At 38.1% G+C, this 24,119-nt stretch overlaps 1 protein-coding gene and 1 pseudogene across 1 annotated transcript in view; both read left to right on the forward strand.

The window, feature by feature from the left end:
* The window catches only part of LOC134377918 (histone H4), a 734,914-nt gene that overhangs the window by 248,010 nt on the left and 462,785 nt on the right, over window positions 1-24,119 (forward strand). The gene's annotated exons all lie outside the window — the stretch shown is intronic.
* The window catches only part of LOC134377930 (ubiquitin-conjugating enzyme E2 L3-like), a 35,790-nt pseudogene continuing 32,840 nt past the window's right edge, over window positions 21,170-24,119 (forward strand).

Below are 24,119 nucleotides of genomic sequence, written 5' to 3' on the forward strand. Positions count from 1 at the left end.
TTTATGCTTCCCTCCTATCATCTCTGATTTGTCATCATGTTACCTTTCAATCTAAGGCCCAATCTCTTAAAACGGCATAGTCTCCTTTAACATGAATAATTCGGATTCATTTGTGAAGCATAATGACATTGTGCTTTGTAAAGCAAGTAATAATAGGAAACAGGCTCTGAGATAGAGTATCTGTGTGTCTTTCCTAATCTGCTGGTTCACTGGTATGTGCAGAGACAAGACAGGCTCCAAAGAGTACATGCCTGCATCATGTAGAAATCTGTTCTTGTGAAACAAATCTTGAAGATCACTTTCTTCTCATGTGTCTTTTCCCCTCAGATAAAACCTTGCAGTGTTGGGGATAAGAAAGTAAAGAGAAGCTTAGTGATGGGATGGCTCTGTTAAAGTTATCAGTTATTTAATAGGTGTCCTCTTGTTCCTACAGGTCCTCTGGTATTATCTGTTATGTTTGAGAAGACCCATGTAACAGATAACCGAATTCCTTGCTTCTCTGAATAGAACTCACAGATACAAATTTAGGATGCTCTTCCCAATTAAAAGCATTTTCTTTGTTTGGGTGGCTCCCTACCCAGTTGTGGCATTCTATCTAGAGAAGTCTCAGCCACTTTCTGAGGATGAGGGGACAGCATATCTGACCAAAAATATATTGAGGAATGATACAAGCTTTACTATGGATTTTCCGTACAAAGCCCTAATAAAAAGCTACTAAGGAATATCAGAACCACATAATATCTGTCCTCAAGTATCCAGCAAAATGTATTTGGTGGTCTCTTACAATATTAACGAAATCTTGGATCTCTGGTGATGCTTGATATTTACCAGATGTCATTACAATATCCATCACATTCACAGAATTTCTAGGCAGTATGAGTTAATAGATACTTGTGAGAGTTTCACTCTGGCTTTCTTACACTGACTACATACACAAGGGCTCTCTTCAGCGTGCATTCTTGTAATGTTTGGTGAGACTTTCACTCTGGCTAAAGACTTTCCCACATTCACCACATTCATAGGGTTTCTCTCTAGTATGGATTATCTGATGTGTGGCAAGGTGTGAACTCTGGCTGAAGGATTTCCCACACTGGCTACATTCATAGGGTCTCTCTCCAGTGTGAGTTCTCTGGTGTTTGGTAAGATTTTGCACTCTGGCTAAAGCCTTCCCACATTCATTACATTCCAGTGTGGATTATATGTTATATGGTAAGGTGTGAACTCTGGCCAAAGGCTCTCCCATATTCATTACACCTGTAGGGTTTCTCTTCAGTGTGAGTTCTGTAATAACTTCTGAGAGCAGAGTGGTCTCTGCAGGCCTTCCCGCATTCAACACATTTATATAGTTTTTCTCCATTATGAGTTCTCTGAGGATGAATCAGGGTTATTTTTAGCCAAAAGCTTTCCCACACATTACTTTCATAGGGTTTCTCTCCAGTGTGTATTCGCTGGTGCTGAATAAGAGCTGACAAGTTTCAAAAGGCTTTCTCACATTCTTTTCATTCATAGGGTATCTCTCCAGTGTGTATTCTTTGATGTTTAATAAGTGACGAACTCTGGCTGAAGGGCTTCCTACACTCGTTACACTCATAGAGTTTCCCACCAGTATGGGTTCTCGGATGTTTAATAAAAAATGAACTCCAGCCAAAAGTTTTCACACAGTCTTTGCATTTGACGTATTTCTCTTCAATGTGAATTTTCTGATGCCTAGTAAAGCTTAGAGTCTCACTGAGGACTTTACAACTATTACATTTGGAACATTTCTCTCATGATTAACAACTGAAAGTTTTTTAAAATTTGTATGGTTTCTCTATATTGCATATTCTATGATATTTGATTAGTTCTGTATTCTGTTTGACAATATTTTCAGTAATATCACATTTAGACAATCTTTCTCACAAAGGAATTTTCTGTTGCGTAATAAGAAATGTTCTTGCAAATTTTCTATCTGCCTGGTCTCTCTCTTTGTTGGGTATTGTTTTGCTAGCAACTGACATTTGACCCCATTCCCTCTGCTGCTATCCCTCTTGGGTCCACAATCTATCCTCACATTTCCCCGTCTTCTCTCAAGTTTAATTCCCAGGGACCCTTATTTGGTAGATCTTTCCATTATTGCCACCAAGGCTGAGTCTTTTTCAGAAACATCCTGGTTATTGATAGATTCCTTGATTTCCACACTATTTTCCCAGCCTGAAAGAAAATTTTAAAAATGCATGTCTTTTGTGCTGAGTGACAGCAAACTGGTAAAGATGAAGTAAAATCATGAAACTAAATATGTCCACAGATATATGTAGCTGTTACTCTCTGAATTGAGTCTCTGCATTTGAAAATCTACAGGAATGGAAAAAGAAAATAGACATGGGACAACAATGGTGGAAAAGGGGGCCACATCAATTTATCCATGGAATTTAAAATGTGAGAGAAGGAGGAAGGAGATCCAGTGGGAAGCATCATCAGAAGGTAGACAAACAGACCAGACACAAGATAAATGTTGGGTCAGCCCCATGGCTCACTCGGAGAGTGCGGTGCTAGTAGCACCGAGGCTGCAGGTTTGGATCCTATGTAGGGGTGGCCGGTGCACTGCTCACTGGCTGAGCGTGGTGCAGGCCTCACCATGCAGAGGGAGAGGTTCCGGTCCAAAAAAAAAAAAATGGTAAATGGTCAGGAGATTTGCAGGGAAGGGGTGGAGACTGCTGGAAAGCTGGAGGCAGAGAAATTTTTCAGAGATGCTTGAGCACGTCTTGTGCTTTTTATCCTCAAATGAGATTATCGCCTCCTGCTTGTGGTTTTGATACCAGAACCAGGAAAGTACAATATGAGTGAATACTTTCTTAAAGTATCAAGCTTTTTGAATAGTGACAAATGCCCAAAGTTTAAAACTGTGTGACGCATCATGACCCCAAGCTTCTGTAACCTGAAGATCCCACCCTGTGCAAAACAGTGTCACCTTCATGTACCTGGCCTCTGTTGGGTGAGGGGTTTCTGGAGAATGAGGTAAGCCAGGATGAGATGTGCTGATCTGTTCTTGCTCTGTAGGACCACCTAACTTCTGTTTCAAGATATTTGTCTAAGTGTTTTATAAATTTCCAGGGTTTCTTTTTCTTTTCTTTTTGGAGGGAAGTCTCTCTTCCCACCAATCGCTAGCCCACTTGAGACATGCATATGTAGGATAATTGTAAGAAGGAATATGAGCTTAAAAACCAGGTCTATATACCTAAATTATGTGAATCCCCTGGCTAATCTCCTGGCTGGTAGTCTCTCCTCACTGCAGCCATTCACATTCTCCCAATCTGCTCCTCATAATCTCAACACAGGAGGCAAAGAGATCTTGTTAAAAAGCAAGTCAGATCACGTCACTCCTCCATGCAAGATCATGCCATGTCTCCTACAGGCCTCACTCAGAGTAGATGCAAGATCTTAACAATGGCCTTACACGACCTTAATAGTCTTGTCACCTATTACCCTCTGACAGCCTATCTACTTCTTTCTTCTTTGTTCCCTGCACTCCAGGCATTCTGGTTTCTCTAGTGTTCCTTCTTTAGTATACCCAGAACACACTTGGTACTCTGTTCTCTCCACCTGGTTTGCTCTATTCCCCGATATCCCTGTGACTTCACTTCCTGATTTTTTAAAAATCTTTCTTCAAATATCACCTTTTCAGAGAGGCCTTCCTTAACCATCACATTTCAGATTGCAATACTCTTTCACACTGGCGTTCTCTGTTCCTGTTCTCTGATCCGCCCCCCCCAACACTTATCATTGTGCACAATACTAGATTTACTTGTTAAATTATTCCCACCACTGTAAAAACCTCCTCCACAAGGGCAGGATTTCTGCCTGTTTTGTTTACTGCTGCACCCCCAGCACTTTAAAAAAGTACCTGGCACACAATAAGCACTGAAGAAATATTTTCAAAATAAATCAATGAATACTGCCACATGTCTTAAAAGATAGGAATTAATTTAACAGACCTTTTAAAGAATCTATAGGACATGACAGCAACCTTAACAAAGAAAAACAACTGTAAAAGATAATGTATAGTCAAAGATGATTTCATCATGTTCAGCCTGAGAAACCCAAAAAACATGGAAATGAGATGAGACTGGCTATGTGATGAATATTGTTGAAGGTAGGTAATGGATACATAGGGCTTTATTATACTATTCTGTTGACTTTTATAAATGTTTGAAAGTTTCCATAATAGATTTTTTAATTAGAATTTTTTTTGAAGAGTAAATTTACTAAAGTAATGAGGATGTTGGGAAGAAGAGAGATGTTGAAACAATGATGAGTTAGACTTTAGACAAGTTAAATTATGGGAATGGCTGGTCATATATGTGGGCATGTGATAGAAGATGGACAAAAGGCAAGAGATTAGAACTAGAGAGGTTAAGCCAAGTCATCAGCATGCAGGAGGGGCATGCTAGAGGGGCACTATAGACATTGAGAGTGTGGCAATTCTTCACAGTGAAAGATGTCCCATGCCCTGTAGAATGTTTAACATTCCTGGGCACTAAATACTAGTAGTGCTTCCACCTCCAAAACATCCCCACACATTGTCAAATGCCTTTTAAATGCCCCCTATGGGAACAGTACTACTCTTAGGTGAAAACCATTGATAAAGAGAAACAGAGGTATGAGAAAACAATAATTCAGACACACTGCTAGAGAGCAGAAAGAAGAGTGATGAAAGAAAATGGGGGAAGTGTAGTGTATTTGTCCGTTTTATGTTGCTATAACAGAATACCTGAGACTGGGTAATTTATAAAGAAAAATGAAATTTATTGCTTACAGTTTCTAGGGCTGGGACATCCAAAGTCCATCTGGTAGTGGCAACAGTGATCCAGGGGTGTCACATTGCAAGATGGTGGAAGCAGAAAGTGCAGAGAAAGAGAAAGACAGACTCTCTCTTTTAAAGCCCTCAGAACCACGCCCCTGACCACCATTTTTAATCCATTCACTACTGCACGGTCGGTCCTACAATCCAATCGCCTCTTCAAGGCTCCACCTTTCAATTACCTTAATAGGATTTCCCACCCTCTTAACAGTCACAATGGGGGCCAAACTTGGAGAACACAATTCAAGCTTCAATGAGTTTGGGGGGGACATAATTCAATCTACTACATGGAGAGAGCTAAGTAGGTTTGGTCCACTGTGTCAAAAATGATAAAGAGAAAAAGGAGGCCATGAAAATGACTAGAATGTCAGTAAGTCATGGGTATACATGCGAAAAAACAATTCTTACACAGGTCAATAACAAAAAAGTCGGATGGTTTCATTGCAGCATGAATTTAGTCATGGAGAATTGGAGGCAATCTGAGTGTCAATCACTGGGAAAATGTGATGGGTGCTCACCAAACAGCAACCAGAAGCAAAAGTTTAGAAATACTCAGGGCAAACTCCAGAGACACAGTGCTAAGTGAAGAAAGTAAGATTTTGTAACACAAAATCATGTAGATAAGTTAAAATGTATGCAAACAAAATAATCATACACATAATAACATACAGAAAAATACACATTATCATAGAACAATAAAGAATTAAATGCTAATACAACATGGATGAACTTCAAAAACATAATGTTGCTCTATGGAGGGGGAGAAAAATAGAAATGGGACTAAGGATAAAAGGAAATAAGTAAATAAATAAAATGGCAGGGAGTATAAATAAAAAAAGGTGAGCAAAATTTCTGAAGATAACTTTCAGTAGAATAAATGAAAGATAAATTTTAAAGGATTTAAAAATAAAAAGGTGAAGAAGTGACGGTCGTATGTGCATACCACACAAACCTGAAGTTCATTAAGGGGAAGCCAGTAGGGAAAAAAATGAATGGTAACTAGCAGTGGCAAATTTAAGATAAGGGAAAGAATACATGTTTGAAGGCAAAAAGGAAGGAGCATATAGAAAAAGAAATACTTAGGATGCTGAAGAAGGAGCTAGATAGATCCTGAGAAAACACATACAGAGGTGGGATTTAGAACTCAGGGGGAAAGATTAGCTTTAAGGAAGAACACCATTCCTTCTGTGGCAGGAACACATGTGAGATAGCATATGGGAAGAGTGACCTGCTAGGCTATGAGGAGCAGTCCTAACATGTCAGAGATGCTGCCCTTCACCATGACTAGGCAGCTTCTTCCACTGATTTCCACTGGGCTCACTCGTCTTTACAGGTATCTGTAGGAAATTCTTCAACAGCAATAGTTCTTTCCTTTGCTGCAGGTAAATGATCACATCATGCTTGGAAACTGGCAGCACTACTCAAAAGGAAAAACATGTGACTTAGCAGTTAGTACTGGACATATTAAGATCTGAAAACATTGATTATTTTATGACATAAGAATATGGGGAGGTTTGGAAAGAGACTCATGAGACTTCTTTTGACGTGGCAGAGAAAGGGGAGAGAGGGAATCAGCATTATGTGCATAGGAAAGGCTGGGGACCATGTTGGAGAGGCTATTCAGACCCAGGAAAATTCATTTATCACTTGTCCTTCTATTGGGAAAGGGTTTTCTTCACCCTATCCACCCTGGCTCCTTGAGGGGGAAAACTTGGGGCAGCTAAAGACATGGCAGCCTATTTCCAACTCTACTGAATGTTGACATTCACTTGGGAATGAAGAGCAGAAACATCCTATTGCTAAGACTAAAAAAAAGAAAGAAAGAAAGAAAAAGTAGAGTCTGTGATGCATAAGCCCCAAATAACAGCTAAGCTAAGCCCTTCCTAGATACCACAGCTATTAACAGCCCAGTTGCTCTACTGGATCAACCCAGGGTATCAAGAGGAAACTATACTCACCCACTGTGACCAGATTTCTTTTTTTTTTTTTTTTTTTTTTTTTTGTGACCAGATTTCTGTAGTTCTCCAGCATTACATCTCTATGTAATTCCCTTTGAATGGAATCCAGGTGCTCCCACTCATCCTGACTAAAGTACACAGCCACATCTTGAAGAGTCACTGATTAAAAAAAAAAAAAGGCAAATGCTTTTTCACCAGAAATTTCAAGAGAATGAATGGGCTGAATGCTAGCCGTTTCAGTGGGGTTTAAGTTTCGAATGCCCAAAGTCATGACAGATATAATTTGGATGCCTGCTCTGTGCTAATATTTATGCTGGGGTCTTTAAGAAATGAAAAGCTTGTACAGTCAAGGATTCAGATCCCCATACTGGCCAGCTGCCTAATGGATGTGTAACTAGAAATAGACCAGGCCTCTTTATAAGAGGAAAGTGTGTTGGAGTCAAGACAATGGGCTTGACAATGGCCTGAGCTTCCTTAAAAAGTGGCAATTCCTCCTTTCTTTGATGTGTTTAAGCATAGCCTGGATGGCTATTTGGTAGGATGTTAGAAAAAGAATTCAAGCATTGAAAAGGTGATGAAATTAGATCTGTTGTTCTCAATGGGGGCAGTATGATCCCCTAGAAGTCAGTTGGAAGTGGGTTGGGCATTTTAGCTGCCACTATGATTAAAGTACACAATGGTATTTAGTGGGCAGGGACAAGAGGTACCAGTCATTCTGCAATGTACTGAACAGTCCCAACAGTAAAGATTTATACATTCATGTATGTGAGAAAGTAGTTTTTAATTATCTGAACATAAACCTAAGTTCATTTTCCAATAAACACGTAGTATTTTTTTCATGTTTGAACAGTCTGTAATTTCCAAGGATGTGACTACTCAGTATATTACGATAAGTGTATACTTTGTTTTGTTTGGGTATTTATCAAGAATTGTTCATGGATTCAATGCTACTCATGGTATTTGAGTTGCCAATACCAGAGAATGAGACACTTTTCCTTGTTCTACACTTATAACTAGACTTTCATAGTGATTCTATCTATATATGAATATACTTATTTAGTTCTTATTTGATCATATTAAAGAGAAAGTGTAGAAAATACTCAATTCATATTGTGTTCTCTTAAAGCCAAACTTGGTCATTGTTTTTGGCACAATCATTTGTCTATATCAATATGTATTCCAGGGCACTCACGACTGATCATTTTTACAAATAGAAATATCTTTATTTATTATGAATTAGTTTACCTTTATTTCATCTTCTTATAATTAGAACATTATATTGAGTTTTTGAAATTATGTATATAGTTTTAATTATCTATGAAATTTCAGGAAGGTAAAGAAGGCTTTATAAAATATTTATTATAAAAGAGGGCAATGCGTTTGATTGAGTTGAATATTTACAGCTTAGATTAACTCTAATATATCGAACACTGAGATTCTGACAGTTTAGAAAAAAAGAAAAGAGGGACTGGTCAGTTAGCTCAGTTGGTTAGAGTGTTGTACTGATAACACCAAGGTGTCCAGGGTTCGATCTCTGGTACAACCAGCTGCCAAAAAAAAAAAAAAAAAAAGGACAAGAACATACAGTATAAAGAATAAAGAACTATTTTGCATATAATAAAAACTAAGTGTTACAAAAACTAAAAAGAGATCAAGATTCATTCAATAAATATTTGTTGAACTCCTACATGAGCCAAGTACTAGGTTCTGGGCAGAAAGCAATAAACAACACAGAAAAATTTCTGCTTTCATAGAGCTTACTTTTTAGTGGAAGAAGTTAGAAAAATAAAATTAATAAGCCACATATTATATAATGTTTTATTTCACAAATAAGAGGATGTATTAGTTCATTTCTGTTGCTTATAACAAATACACCAAACTGGGTAATTTATAAGGAAATGAAATTTATTGCTTACAGTTTCTGAGACTGGGACATCCAAAGTCCAGGGAACACATCTGGTGAGGGTCTTGGCAGGGCATCACATTAAGAAATGGCAGAGTGGAGAGAGAGCAGAAAGAGAGACAGACAGACTCTCCTCTTCTTTTAAGCCCTCAGAAGCACACCTCTGACAATCATTTTTAATCCATTCACTACCACATGGTCCTACAATCCAATCACCTCTTCAAGGCTCCACCTTTCAATTCTCATAATAGGATTTCCCACCCTCTTAAACAGTCACAGTGGGGGACAAGTTTCTGATACATAAAACTTGAGGGACACAATTCAAGGTTCAATGAGTTTTGGGAGGACATAATTCCATCCACTATAGAGGAGCAGGCACAATAAGGAGGGGTGGGCAGAAGTGAGGGTAGCAATTTTAAATAGAGTGATCAAGGCAAGTATCACTGAAAAGTTGAAACCTACACAACGAGTTGAAGGAGGAAAGGAGCAAGGCTTGCAGATATATAGGCAGAACATTCAAGACAGAAGTAACTGCAAGTGCAATAGTGAGTGTGAGATTTAGCAAGGAAGCCAGTATGAATGAGTGAGAGTGGTAAGAAACAACAGGCCTTGAAAGTGAATGTAAGGACTTTAGATTTTACCCTTGAGACAGGAAGCCACTGGAGTCTTCGGAGCTGCAAGTGATATGATGAACTTTAAATGTCTGAGAAGACATCATGGAAGTAGTACACAGGATCAAACACCAGGAAGGAATGGAACAACATGAACAGACATCACCTCCGCCACCCTCTAGGTTTTCCTTCTTTCTCTGTGCTAGCTCCCAGGTCCTCCTCAGATTCCTAAGCTTGCATAGCTACTCCTGCCAGGACATTCTCGGAGTGCATAGGGTGCCAAACCACTCTGACATCCCTTTTTCCTTTAATTTCTATAAGGAGAGGCTGGAGGTTTTAAGATGGGCTTTTATTAGCAAATAAAAATAAAAGAAGTGCACAAGTTTAGGGAGTATAGATCTCTCATCCTACCTGATGCCACCTACCCCTTTCCTTACTTCAGCCCTGTAGGAACTTGGACTTCTCTCTGTGGATACAGACAGAAACTAGCTTGGAAACCAAGTCGAGGGATTCCTTCTTGGAGTATGCATCTTGCAAGCCATGAAGTGGGGTAAGGAAAATATCTGTAGTTTGGTTAAAAGCTTAAGAACAATGGGAAGGGCTAGCCAGTTAGGTCAGTTGATTAGAGCACAGTCTTACAATTCCAAGGTTAAAGGTTTGGATCCCCCATACCAGCCAGCTCCAAAAAAGAAAAAAAAAAAAAAAGAAAAAAAAAACTGTAAAAGAAAAAGAACAAAGGGAAGTATATGGGGGAAACAATGAGAAGTACCTTTTAATTTATCCAGTAAATGAGAACCATAAGGTGCAAAGTATCTTGGGGTCAGAGGGGTAACGTGGAGGGCTCTATTTGAGAGAAAAAACAAAACAGTAGTTTCCAAGGAGGACTAAGAATAGCACTAATCTGGTGGCAGAACCAGCCCTTAATATACTATTTTATTTATTTTGCTTATTGTCTGCCTCTCCTCCTCCTGTTAGTCGCACATTTTATGAAAAGAGAAATTTTTGTTCAGCTTTGTGTACTAAGTGGGACATAGTAAAGAGCGAATACTTACTAACTACACAAATGAATGGATGAATGCCATTCCTCCAACTCGTTTTTTTCTGACAGCTTTATCTGCCTGATTCCCAACCAGCTCAGTTGCTTTACTTTTCAAGGCAGACTATTTCACCATTTGTCTAAGTTTTAATATATTTCAAAGAATTAACATTTGACACAATATCTTCTGACCACAACACAATTAAATTAGTAAACAATAATAATAAGGTATATAGAAAAGCCTGAAATATTTGGAAATTATAAAGCACACATTTCTAAGTAACTCTTGGGTCAAAGAAAAAAATCATTAGGGAAATTAGAAAATATTTCAAGTTAAATGATAGTAAAAGCACAACATAGCAAAATTCATGACATCTAGATAAAGGGATCTCTAAAGGGAAGTTTGTAACTTGAAATGCTTGTATGAAAAGAAGGTTTAAAATTGATTATCTAAATGTCTACCTTGAGAAGTTAGAAAAAGAAGAGCATATTAAACCCAAAATAAGTAAATGGCTGAGAGACTACAAGGCAATGAAATTAAAAACCAAAACAAACAAACAAAAAATGAAAAAGCTTTGAGAAAATCAATGGAAAAAATAGGTTCTTTGAAAATATTAATGCACCCCTAAAAAGACTGATTGATAAAAAACAGGAAGTACACAAATTACCAAGAACAGGAATGAAAGAGAAGATATAGGGCCGGCCAGTTAGCTCAGCTGGCTAGAGCATGATACTGATAACACCATGGTCCAGGTTGATCCTTGTACCGGCCAACCACCAAAAAAAAAAAAAAAAAAAAAAAAAAAAGACAGAAAGAAAAGATATAGTTACAGATTCCATAGACATCAAAAAAATAATAAGGGTATAATATGAAAAAAATCATTCAATAACTTAGATAGAATGGACAAATTCCTTGAAAAACACAACTTAAAAATGGCACAAGAGGAAATCGAAAATGTGAATAAGTATCCCTGTATTTATTAAAGAAATGAAATTCATTATCAGATGCCAGCCCACAAGAAAACTCCAGCCCCATATGGTGAGTTCTACTGGACACATAAAGAAGAAAGAATGCTATCCCTTCCGAAAATCTTTCAGAAAATACAGCAGGAAGAAACAGTCCCCAACTTGTTTTATGGGAGCAGAATAATATTGACACCAAATCCTGACAAAGACATTATAAGAGAATTATAAACAACATCCTTCATGAACACCGATATAATAATCCTTAAAAAAATAGCAAATTGAATCTATCAATATATAAAAATGATAATATATCAGGATCAAGTGGGGTTTATGCCCCAAATCTAAGGTATATTCAACATTTGAAAAAATCAATGTAATCATCCCATTAACAAAATAAAGGACAAAAACAATATGATCTTCTGAACAAATGCAAAATAATAATAATTTGATAAAACAACACCGATTTGTAAAAAACAATCTCCCAGCAAAATAAGAATAGAAGCATAATTCTACAATATACTTTAAGGTAAAATATTAAACTTGCTCTTCCTAAGATTGGAAGTAGGACAAAAATATCTACTCCCATAATTTTCATTCAGCATTATGTGGAGGTCCTAGCCAGTTCAATAAGATAAGAAAAAGAAATACGAGGCCTAAACGTTGGAAAGAAGTAAAACTCTATTCAAAGCCAACATCATTATTTATATAGAAAATCCCAAGGAACCTACAAGAATTAATAAGTAAACATAACAAAGTGACACAATACTCACTCAAGGTCAATATAAAAAAATTATCTTTCTATATACTAGCAGCAAACAATATTTTAATTCTATACATTTTATATCAGAAAATAAAATGTAAAAAAAAAAATTCCTTTTACAATGATATAAAAAACCAAATTATTTAGGATTAAATTAAACAAAAAGATCTCCACACTGAAAATTAATACAACAGATTGTCTAGAAAATTAAAGAAAACCTAAATAAATTGAGAAATATGCCATGTTCATAAATTGAAGACTCAATATTGTTTAGAAATCAGCTCTTCCCAAATGAACTTATATATAATATTTAATAAACCAATCAAAATCTCAACAGAAATTTTGGGAGAAAAAGTTTTTCAGGAATAAGAGTGGAAAAACTTGATTCTGAACTTAATTTAGAAATATAAAGGATCTACAATAGTCACAAAAGAAAAAGAAAGAAAAGAAGCTAGAGGACTTCCTGACTTCAAAACTTATTTAAAAACACCATTAAGCTGTGAAACAGAATAGAGTCCAGAAAGAGACCCACACATAAAGAGACAACTAATTTTTAACAAAGACACCAAAGGCAAGAAGGAGTTCTCAACAAATAGTGAAAATGCAAGGGGGAAAATGAACTTTGACCCTTCTGCAAAAAGTACCAGTTCGGGTGCTTTCATATGCTATTAACAGAATATTAATAAAAAGTGTCTTAAACGGGAAACTTTTAATCACACACAAGAAATCTGGAGGTAAATCCAAGGTTGATTAATTCAGTGACTAAAGATAGAAAGTTCGGAATGGCGTCTCTGTGATTCTCTTAGCTCTTTCTTTAGTTGCAAGGTGAACGCCATAGCTCCAAGCACCATGTCCTCCCATGACACTGCTCAGAGGCAGGCTGGGTTGGGGTTTTTTTCCCTATCTCTCTCTCTCTTTTTTTAATTTTAACTTTTTATTTGATGTTTCAAAACTATTGAAAAGGTGCAATGAAAGTACAAAGATCTCCCGTAAACTCTATCCACATTCAGCACCATTTGCTTTATAACTCCATGTGTGTGTATAATTTTTTTCTGAATCAAATCTGGGAATATGCCAACACAATGCTTTTTTATCCCCAAATACTTCAGTGTATTTCCTAAAAGCAAGGACATTCTCCTATATAGTCACAGTACAATATCAAAATCTCAAAAAAGTAAAATTGATACAATATAATTATTTAATCCACAGTCCACATTCAAATTTATTGAATGTCCTATATAACTCTTTTTTCTTTTGTCCATGATCCAGCCTGGGATCACTTGTATCTAGTTTCCGTGTGTTTAATTTTCTTTGGAACAGTTCCTTATGTTTGGTATTTGTTTTTCTTGTTCTCAACGTGTTTGAAGAGTACACACCAGTTATTTTGTAGAATGTCCCTCAATTTGTGTCTTCTTGATATTTCCTTGTGAATGACTCAGGTTATGCTGTTTTGATAGGAACAACACAGAAATGCTGTGCTATTATTCACCATACATGTTATCTGGTACACACTGTCTATTTGTCCCAATATTGGTGATGTTAACTTTGATCACTTACCAGATTTCTCTACTGGTAAGTTATTTTTTTTTCCTTAGTAATTCAAAAGTAATTTGTGGTGAGATACTTTGAAATTATGTAAATATTCTGTTCTCCATTAAAATTTTACCCATTGGCTTTATCATCCAATGCCAATTTTTAACTCTATCATTCCTTCTACATTTTTTAGTTGGTGTTCTATTGTAAGAAAGAACTTCCTTCAACTATATTCATTTATTTATTTATATCAATATAACTTTATGGATTCTTATTTTAGTCAAGGAAATATAATCCATTATCATCATTATTTTAAAGCTCAATGTATCCCAGATTTGGCCAGTTTTAGTTCCTATAGCCTGACTCCTGTGTCCTTTTGACATATCCTAATCATTTGAGGCTTATACTTTCCTTGCTCCAGCCAGCATATAAATCAGCTATTTCTCAATGGAGCTCCATTTTAGTGGTGAATTATATTTAGAAACTGTATTAGTCTGTTTATGTTGTTATAACAAAATATGTGGAACTGGGTGATTTATAAAGAAAATGAAATTTATTTGCTTACAGTTTCTGGGCTGGGAAGTCCAAAGTCCATGTGGTGGTGGTGACAGTGACCCAGGGATCTCACATTGCAAGAATGTTGGAAGCAGGGAACAGAGTGAGAAAGACAGACTCTCCTCTTCATGTAAAGCCCTCAGAACCACACCCTGACCACTATTTTTAATCCATTGACCACAGCATGGTCCTACAATCCAATCACCTCTTCAAGGCTCCATCTTTCAATTACCAAAATAGAATTTCCCACCCTCTTAACAGTCACAGTGGGGGCTAAGTTTCTAATACATAAAACTTGGGGGACACAATTCCAGTTTCAATGAGTTCTGGGGGGACATAATTCAATCCACTACAAATACCTCATAAAGACCACACCTCCTAATAAAATCACATTGGCAGGGGATAGAGTTTCAACATATGAACTTTGGGGAGACACAATCATTCAGTTCATAATACCTAGGCATATCATTTTCAAACTAAAGAAAATCAAAGATTTTTTTAAAATCCTGAAAGAAGCCAGAGAGGGGAAAACCAATTTACCTATAGTGGAGCAAAGATAAGAATTACAGCTAAGTTCTCCTCAGAAACCATGCAAGCAAGAAGAGAACACAGTGAAATATTTAAAGTGTTGAGAGAAAGAAAACCCCACCAAACTAGAATTCTATACCATGCAAAATAATTTTTCAAAACTTAAGAAAAACTTCTTTCTCAGATAAACTAATTGAGCGAATTTGTTGCCAGTAGATCTACCTTGCTGGAAATGTTTTTAAAAAGTTCTTTAGAGAGAAGGAAAATAATACTAGTGTTGGTCATAATCTTAGATCTACAAAAAGAAAGGAGGAACATCAGAGAAGGAATAAATGAAGATAAAATTAAAACTTTTATTTTTCTTATTCTTAATTCACCTAACAGAAAACAATTTGTTCAAACTAATAATAGCAACAATGTATCTGGGTTCTCTCTCTCTCTCTTTCTCTGTTGTATGCTTATGCATATGAAAAATGAATGACAGCAATGATACAAGGAATGGGAGGGAGAAATTAGAATTATTTGGTTATTTAAGGTACTCGCACTAACCATGAAGCTTTATAGTGTTATTTGAAAGTGGACTTCGATTTGTTGTAAATGTATACTGCAAATTCTAGGGTAACGGAGGAGGAGGGGGAGGCGGGGAAGATGGAGAAGAAGATCCGATATACTAAATAAAAGAGAAAAATAGAATCATATAAAATGTTCAATTAAAACCACAAAAGGCAGAAAAAGACAGGAAGACAAAAATAGGAACACAAACAAGGGCAACAAATAGAAAACGATGAACAAATATGGTAGATATTAATCTATATCAATAACACTTCAAGCATCAGTGGTCTAAAGGCACTGATTAAAAGACAGAAATTGTTAAGAAACCAGACCTAATATATGTTGTCTACAAAAAACCCACTTTATATTTAAAGATACATACAGATTAAAAGTAAATGGATGGAGAAAGTTAAACCATGCAAACACTAATAAAAAAAAAAGAACAAGTAGCTATATTAATTTTAGACAGAGCAGACTTCAAAGCAAGGAGTGTTATCAGGTATAAACAGGGACATTACATTTTTTAAAAAGGCTCAATTTTCTAAGAAGATATAATAATCATTATCATTTATGTGCCTAAAGACAGAGCATCAAAATATTTTAGGCAAAAACTGATAGAACTGCAAGAAATAGATTAATCCACTAGCATTGTTAGAGACTTCAATACCTGTTTATTAGAAACAGATCTGGAGCCACAAATCAACAAATTTACAGCTATAAAAATGTAACAACCCTAGTTGAGGCTGCTGGAGCTCAGGGAAGAGGAGGAGAGATCTACGGAGTTCATGAAGGCAAGAGAAGCCGTAATGAGAGAAAGAAAAAACTGCTCGGAGCGTTTCAGGCCGTGGCTGCTTTAAGTCTGGAGCTGATGAGCACATGCAACAGGAGCAGGCAGAAGCCACAACTGTGCCCTTCAGACGAAGTTGCTTGGAGGCAGCAGGGGAGAAGAGGACCTTGGTTGCCCCCAGGACAGCAAGACCACTAATAGGGTTCATGTGGACCCACACAGGAGCAAGGAGCCAGAACAGCCGAAAAAGAGGAGTGATTCAGAAGCTGATGAGTCATCATAAGGGACCAGCACAGGACCTGTCCCATAGGATGTGTTTGGAGCATGGGCAGTGGGGGAGACAGGCTCACTGGGAGAACACTGGCACACAGCAAGGAGAGCCCGTCAGCACAGGGCCACTGAGAGGAGACTCATCAGGAATGCAGAATTGCATGGGGTGCAGTTTGATGAAAAAACTCAGGCCCAGATCAGAGTTCCTACACAACCCAGATGCACCAGGTCTCCAGAGAGCCCGAAGTACCAATAAGGTCAATCATTAAACCCTGAGCTGCACAAAAAACCTTCCCTAGGGAAACAGCAGCAAGGCAGCAATTTACTCAACCACACAGCTCAAGTACTGGTTCGCACAGGAAGTTCCCAGTTTTAGAAGAAAGCAAAGAACAAAAAATTAGCTCTGGCCCAGGCACACCACTAGCACCTCAGGACACTGCCCAGGGTCCTGGGGTATGGAGCTGCAGACCAGATCTCCTGCCCACAACCAGGTACACTGCCAGCACCAAGGAGCATGCTAAAAACATCACCTCCATGTGGGTGGCCCACCAGAGTAACCTCAGCTGCCTTGAAAGTGGCTGGACATCACAACCACCACACAGATGGTCCACCAGCCACTGGAGTGCATTAACACAAGGAGAGTTACCAGCAGTGACCAAAGAAAAGAAGAGGATGTCTCTCTCCACAAAGCCCATTCCAGAGTGACTGAAGAAGCATCTGCTCTATGATAATATTGGGGCACCTGATCACACCTCTCAGCATTGGACAGATCATCCAGGCAACGAATCAACAGAGTAACCATTACTCTTTCAGAGGAAGAGAAGAAATCTAGGGCTACCAGTGGTGGGAGGGGGGAAGGAGAGGGGGATAGGAAGAGATTGGACAAGGGGCATAAAGAATAAGTGGAATTTGTAACAATATGCATACTAGTAATATTGTTTTGATCAACATATGTCAGCATTGAATCCCAAAAATATGTATAATCAATTATGATTCAATAAAAAGAAAGAAAGAAAGAAAGAAACAGTTCTGGAAGGCAGAAAATCACTAAGGACATTGTTGAACTTAACAACACCAACAATCAACTAGATATAATGGACATCTATAAACTATTTCATCCAACAACAGCATAATACACATTTTCTCATGCTCATATGGAACATTCACCAATATAGACCATATTCTTGGCCATAAACACACACCTTAACAAATTTTAAAGCAGAGAAATAATACAGTGATTGCTCTCAGATCACAATGAAATTAAACTAAAAATCAATAACAGAAAGATAGCTAGAAAATCGCAAAATACTTGGCAATCAAACAACACACTTCTAAATAACACATGAGTCAAAGAAGAAATCCTAAGAGAAGTTAAAAGATATTTTGAACTGTATGAAAATGAAAACACAACTTATAAAAATTTGTGGGATTCTGTGAAAGCAGTGCTTAGAGGAAAATTTATAGTATTAAATGCATATATTAGAAATAGCATAAAAAGAATAAAATACCTAGAATTTAACCAAGGAAGTGAAAGTCTTGTATACTGAATACTGCAAGACATTGCTTAAATAAATGGAAAGACATCCCATATTCATGGATTGGAGACTTACTGTTGTTAAGATGACAATACTACTCAGTGATATACAGATTCAGTGTTTTTCCTAGGAAAATTCCAACTTTTTTTCCAGATATAGAAAAACCCAACCTAAAATTCATACGGAAAGTCAAATAACCCCGAATAACCAAAATAGTCTTGAAAAAGAACAAAGTTGAAGACACTATAATTTCAAAACTTTGAACAAGTCTACAACAACCTAAAGAGTGTGGTATAGGAATAAAGATGGACATAAAGATCAATGAAATAGAAAATGGAGCCCAGATATAAACACTCACATATATGGTCAATTCATTTCCAACAAGTGTCAAGAGTATTCAATGGGGAAAGGACAGTCTTTTCAACAAATGGTGCTGGGAAAATTGAATATCCACATGCAAAATAATAAATTTATAAGCTTACCTTACACCATCTACAAAAATTAAGTCAAAATGGATCAAAGACTTAAATTTAAAAGCTAAGACTATAAAACTCATAGAAAACAACATTAGTAAAAATCTTCATGATCTTCAATTAGACAATGTTTTCATAAGTATGGCACAGGTAACAAAATAAAAAAAAATAGATAAATTGGGCTTCATCAAAATTAAAAAGTCTTGTGCATAAAGGACACTATCAAAAGAGTGAAAAGACAACCCACAGAATGAGAGAAAATGTTTGTAAATCATATATCAGACAAGGGATTAATTTTCAGAATATATAAAAACTTACAATTGAACAACTCAATTCAAAAATGGACAAAGGATTTGAACAGACATTTCTCCAAAGAAGATATACAAATAAGCACATGACAAGATGGTCAATATTACTAGCCATTAGGGAAATGTAAATCAAAATTACAATGAGATAAAGGTCATACCCATTAGGATGGGTATAATTCAACAACAATTAAAACAAAAACAGAATACAACAAGTAATGGCAAAGACATGGAGAAATTGAAACTCTCATGCATTGGTGATGGAAATTAAAAATGGTGCAGCCAGTGTGGAAAAGTTTGGTGGTTCCTCAAAAAGCTGAACATGGAATCACCATGTGAACCAGCAAGTTCACTCTCAGGTATACACCCAAAGAATTGAAAATAGGGACCCAGATACTTGTACACCAATGTTCACAGCAGTATTATTTACAGTGGCCAAAAGGTGGAAAGAACCCAAATGTTCCACAAGAGATGAATAGATAAAATGTGTTACACACACACACACACACACACACACACACACACACACACACACACACACACACACAAACACACACAGGTATATTATTTAGCCACTAAAAGGCATGAAGTGTTGGCACATGCTGCAACAGAATGAACCTTGAAAACATTATGCCATTTGAAATAAAGCAAACACGAATGGACAAATATTGTGTAATTCCATTTATATGAATATCTAGAATAGGCAAATTCATAGAAACATAAAGTGAAATGGAGGTTACCAGTGGTTGGGGGAAGTCAGAAATGGAGAGTGACTGCTCAGTGGGCCCAGGGTTTTTTCAGGGGTAATGAAAATGTTCTGGAATCAGATGTTGGTGTTGGTGTTGTGAATATACCAAAAACTTTATTTTACAACTTTAAAATGTTTAAAATGGTAACTTTAATGTTACATATCGTTTACTACAATTTGAAAGGTTTTTTAATTAAGAAAAACAGGAAATGATAAAATTAGATTGTCTCCAGGTTCCTCCTAGCTTTATAATTTGGATCCTGCTCCTTTATACTTATTTCATGCTTCTTGCTTTATACTTATTTTATGTTTCTATGGTACTTGCACACAGCTGTCGTATGCCAGATCAGCAGCTTTGCACATGCTTTCCACTCTTCTAGCTCATCAACTGTTTCCAAGGTTGCCCTCTGCCATGCTTTTCATTTAATCTTCCCTAAGTTAAACCACTCTACTCATCCCATAAGTTTTCCCCACTCTGAACTCCCGTAGCAAATTGTCCTGCTTTTGGTGCAACTCCAAACTAATTTTAACATATTAAAATTATCTGTAGACTTTTTTTAAATCTACCCTATCAGGGTAGCATCTTGATTTTATTTGTCATTGTCTCTTGGTGGAATTTGAGATGAGTCCTGCATTTAACTGTATTTAAGCATCTAGACTGTGCAACAGAGGCTTTTTCTCCATGGATGGTCTGTGGACCACCTGTATTAGAATTATCTGGAATGTCTGTTGACACCAGAGTGTTCCTGGGATCTTCCTCACACCAGTGAGTCAATCTCTGAGTGTAAAGCTTAAGAATCTGTATTTTAACAACCTCTTACAGTGACTTATTTGTATACACTATTTAAAGCTGTTTACAAACTGCTGGTCAGGGCTATACTCTGCAGAGTGAATTAAGATTGTTAAATAAAAATTATGAGGCCATTGCTTTGGACTAAGTTCCTGCATTAGGTCCCAAAAGACCAGACTAAAAACCAAAATGGAGTCATCCCTGCTAAGTCCCATGTCCTTAGGCTGTGGTTTGACCTTTCTAGAAGTCAAAAGAAAGAGATAGCCAATTTCCCAAACAGGCCAATTTAAATCTTCAATAGGTATGATAATAAAGTTCCCTCTGCTTTAATCCTCACACCAGAGAGACAGCCTGAAGCACCCTGATGCAATTTTTTTTTTATTATTCTGTCTTCCTGTCCCCACCTTACTACGAAAGTAACCTTGAAATGATCAATTAGCTTTTTGTTCTTTATTTCTGCTTTCTTTAGCCTTTTTTTTTTTTTTTTTTTTTTTGTCTATAAAACCAACCTCCTCTGTATTGGAACACATTCTATCTTACGGAATAACTTGTTGTTAGATTCTAGGATTGCAATAAAGCCAATTGAGATCTTTAACTAAACTTGTAATTTTTTTCTTTTACAAAGTCTCCAGGAGCTCTCACAGGTCCCCTTTCTCGGGCTTCTAACACCAACCTCTCAGCCTCTCTCACACCAGGGTCCGAGCTTTGCAAAGACTTCCAGGAAAGTGAGTCCCCCTCACAGCCGAGAAGGCGCAGGCGCAGAGCCACGACGCTGTTGCCCACTCTCAGTATGGTTTCTACTCTGCAAGGGGTCTTTTGCGCCAGGAGAATTAGGTGCGGATGACTGCCCGGATAATGACTGGCCCCGCATGCCGAGCCGGGCATGGTCATGGGCCTGAGTGGAGGAGTGCCTGTGACCCTGGCAAACTTGGCGGGTGTTGGAGCAGCTGGCCGATGAGTGTGTTTCTCTTTAATCTTTCCGGCTTCCGCAAGCTCCGCGCACTCAGGTTCCGCCCCAAGCACGGGACTGGCCCGGGGTGTGTCTGGGTGCTTGGCCCGAGGCGGCCGGTGAGTGGGACGCGCAGGGCCCTGGGGACTGGGCGGATGGGCCTAGGGGCCCTAGGAAGTGATTATGCGGAAACACTCGCCTCCTTCGGAGGAGAAGGGCGAAAAGGGCCGCGGGTGGTTTGGGTGCCGATGCAGTCGGAAGCCGCCTCGGCGATTAGATAGAGTAAAGCTCGGGGTCTGCTGCGGCGCCCGGCGCTCGTCTCGCTGGCGGGCTCAGCCCAGTCTTTCTGCTGCAGTGACAGCCGGTGGTGTTCCCCGGGTGCGCCCCTGGGAAATGGAAAAGAACAGGGTTGCGTCCCGCTCCCCACCAGCTGGGCGAGGGAGGGCTTCTGTGTCGGGGTGTTTCCCAGGTGCTCACAGAGGTCAGGCACTGCTCCCAGAGTATTTACCCGCATTAACTAATTTAATCTTCGCATTAATCCCTCAAAATAATGTACTTATTGTTATCCCCATGTTACAGATAAGGAAATTGAGGCAGAAATAAAGTGCCCTGCTTGAAGTTACAGAGCTAGTGAGTAGTAGCCTTTATTTTATGGTTCTGTTAATGAGGGTTGGTACTAGAATAAAGTAGTTGTTAATTACTTATTGGTGGGTGTATTGACAAATTCAGTGTGAGTTTGTTGTGATTTGAGTCAATTTCCGTGAACATTGTTACCTGAAGACCACCTTTTTGGTAGGACTAGATTTTCCCTCTTCTAGGTATGGTTGAACTGATGCTTCCTAGGCCCTCTTGCTGATTCCTTTGTGCATTAGCAGGCTCCAGGAAGCAGTCAGTCCAGTGCCACAAAGCAAAGCAACCGTAGAAGAGCTATTTCAGAACCTTCAGAACCCGCTTCTTTAAAGGAGGATTATTTCTGCATCAGGAATTGATTATAAGGAGGAGGTGGCATTGTCAAAAGGATTTCAGATGGTTAGGGTAACAGTAGGTGGCCAGCACTGTTAGGGCTGGAAATAACTTTTCCGTTTTGAGAAGTCACAGAAAGTCTAGAGTCACATAAAGAAGCAGATCCGGTTTGCTGGTGCTGCAGCACTTTGTGGTCACTTGAGAGAATAATGATTTTGTGCTGATATAGTATCCTAGATAACTAAAGTATGAAGAATAAAGGAGAAAAGGGAAGGCAACTTTCCACATTATGGTGGAAGAACTCTTTGGATGGAATGTGGATAAGGGTTAACCCTAACTTTGTGGAGATTGTGGCCTCTTAGCCTCCCTGAAATATATTTAGGGGCTCTCTCTGTAACTTTAGTCACATCCACCAGCCCTCCCTTCCCCATTTCTTATACATCCTCCAGATCCAGGAAAAGGAATGAATCTGTCCATGCTCTAGAGCAAAAGCTGCTAAAGAGAGCCTCATAAATCCTCTGAGAGCACCTTTCCTTAAATGTATACTATCACAATTTTCAAATAAATTGATTCGAGATGAGGACAGTAATCTCCCTATGTTGTATATGGTATTCTTATTGTAAATGTTTTGCCATATTTTAACTTGTAGCATTCACAAAAGTTTTTAAGACAAGTACTAGTAATGGCATTTTAACAATGTGGGACCAAATTTTTCAGAAAGGTGCATGTCTTGCCCAGGGAGGCACAAACCTGAGCAATATCAGCTGTGTTCTGCTTTGCCCTCAGGAAGAAATAAGGTGCTACTGTCATAATCTCTTTAAACTCGTATCCCATGTGAAGAAATTGACAAAGAGGCTGGATCACCTGAAGTTTAGAGAGAGTTTGGATTAAGTCCAGATCCGTACCCTTTGTCTCGTATCAAAGATGGACTTCAGACTGGCACATAAGTGTCTTTTGTCATTTTCTTTGTGTCGTGGTCAGGTGGAATTACTTTTGGGCATTCATTTGACCTCTTAGTCCTTAGGGTTGTATTCAACTGGCCAGATGTGAACATTACTAGACCGGTGATTCTGGATTCCTTAGGGTAAGACTTTTCCCCAGCTCTGCCTTTGACCGAAAAGAAAACCAAGGGGACATAGAAGAGGGAAAGGCAACTGTCTACCTCTCCATAAAATTTATATCCCACATGAGCTGTGTTCTTCACTCTTTTCTGAAAGTTTGTCATCTCACCAGAGACACATTTGTTTCTCTTTTCACAGAACTTCCCTTCTTAGATGAGTCTGACAAATTTTGCCCAGTATCAGAATATTCTTTATTTGCCAGCTGACTGCCTTAATGTCTTCCTCAACACTTCCCCACTCTAATTCATCATTAGGCAATTAAAAAAACATAGCTTATTGGCATATTTCTTGAATGGTTTTGCCTGAAACAGGGATCTTTAGGCTCTTACATGGCTGTGGGGATTTGTAAAACAGTAAGTTTATTTTAGTCTTATCCCCTTAGTCTAGGCAGATGCACCTCAGAGTTTGAGATCTAAAATTAAACTACTAGAAATCATATAGCTTTGGACCAAACATGAAAGTCCAGCACCTTCATCTTACAGATGAAGGGAGATAAAAGCATATTGGTTATTTTCTCCTGGTTTCTGTATAGCTGCCAACAGAGCTGTGACCAAAATCCAGATTACCTGACCAATGCTTATCCCACGGGGACTCTATCTGCTGCTTCACTGAATTGTGTCAAAGATGCCACTTGCACTTCAGTGGGCGCCAGAGAATGTAATCTTTAAGTTACATAGATAGTGCTTTTAGGGGTGTTTGTGATTTACTGCACCTTACTGCCTTGCAAGGACTACCTTTAGTCATCCTCTAAACCCTTAGGGCACTTTGAAGTCAAGGTCATGCTGGTATCCTTCTGAAATGAGTGGAGTTTAGTTTCTTTACCACTTAAGGGCCACAGGAACGGAAGGTGAGACTCAGGTATTCATTCCTTGCCTATTGAGAAGCAGCATGTACTGCATAGTGTAGTGAGTCTGACTCCAAGATATATCATTTGGCTTT

Source organism: Cynocephalus volans, chromosome 5 (assembly GCF_027409185.1).
Source record: "Cynocephalus volans isolate mCynVol1 chromosome 5, mCynVol1.pri, whole genome shotgun sequence".
NCBI lineage: Eukaryota > Metazoa > Chordata > Mammalia > Dermoptera > Cynocephalidae > Cynocephalus > Cynocephalus volans.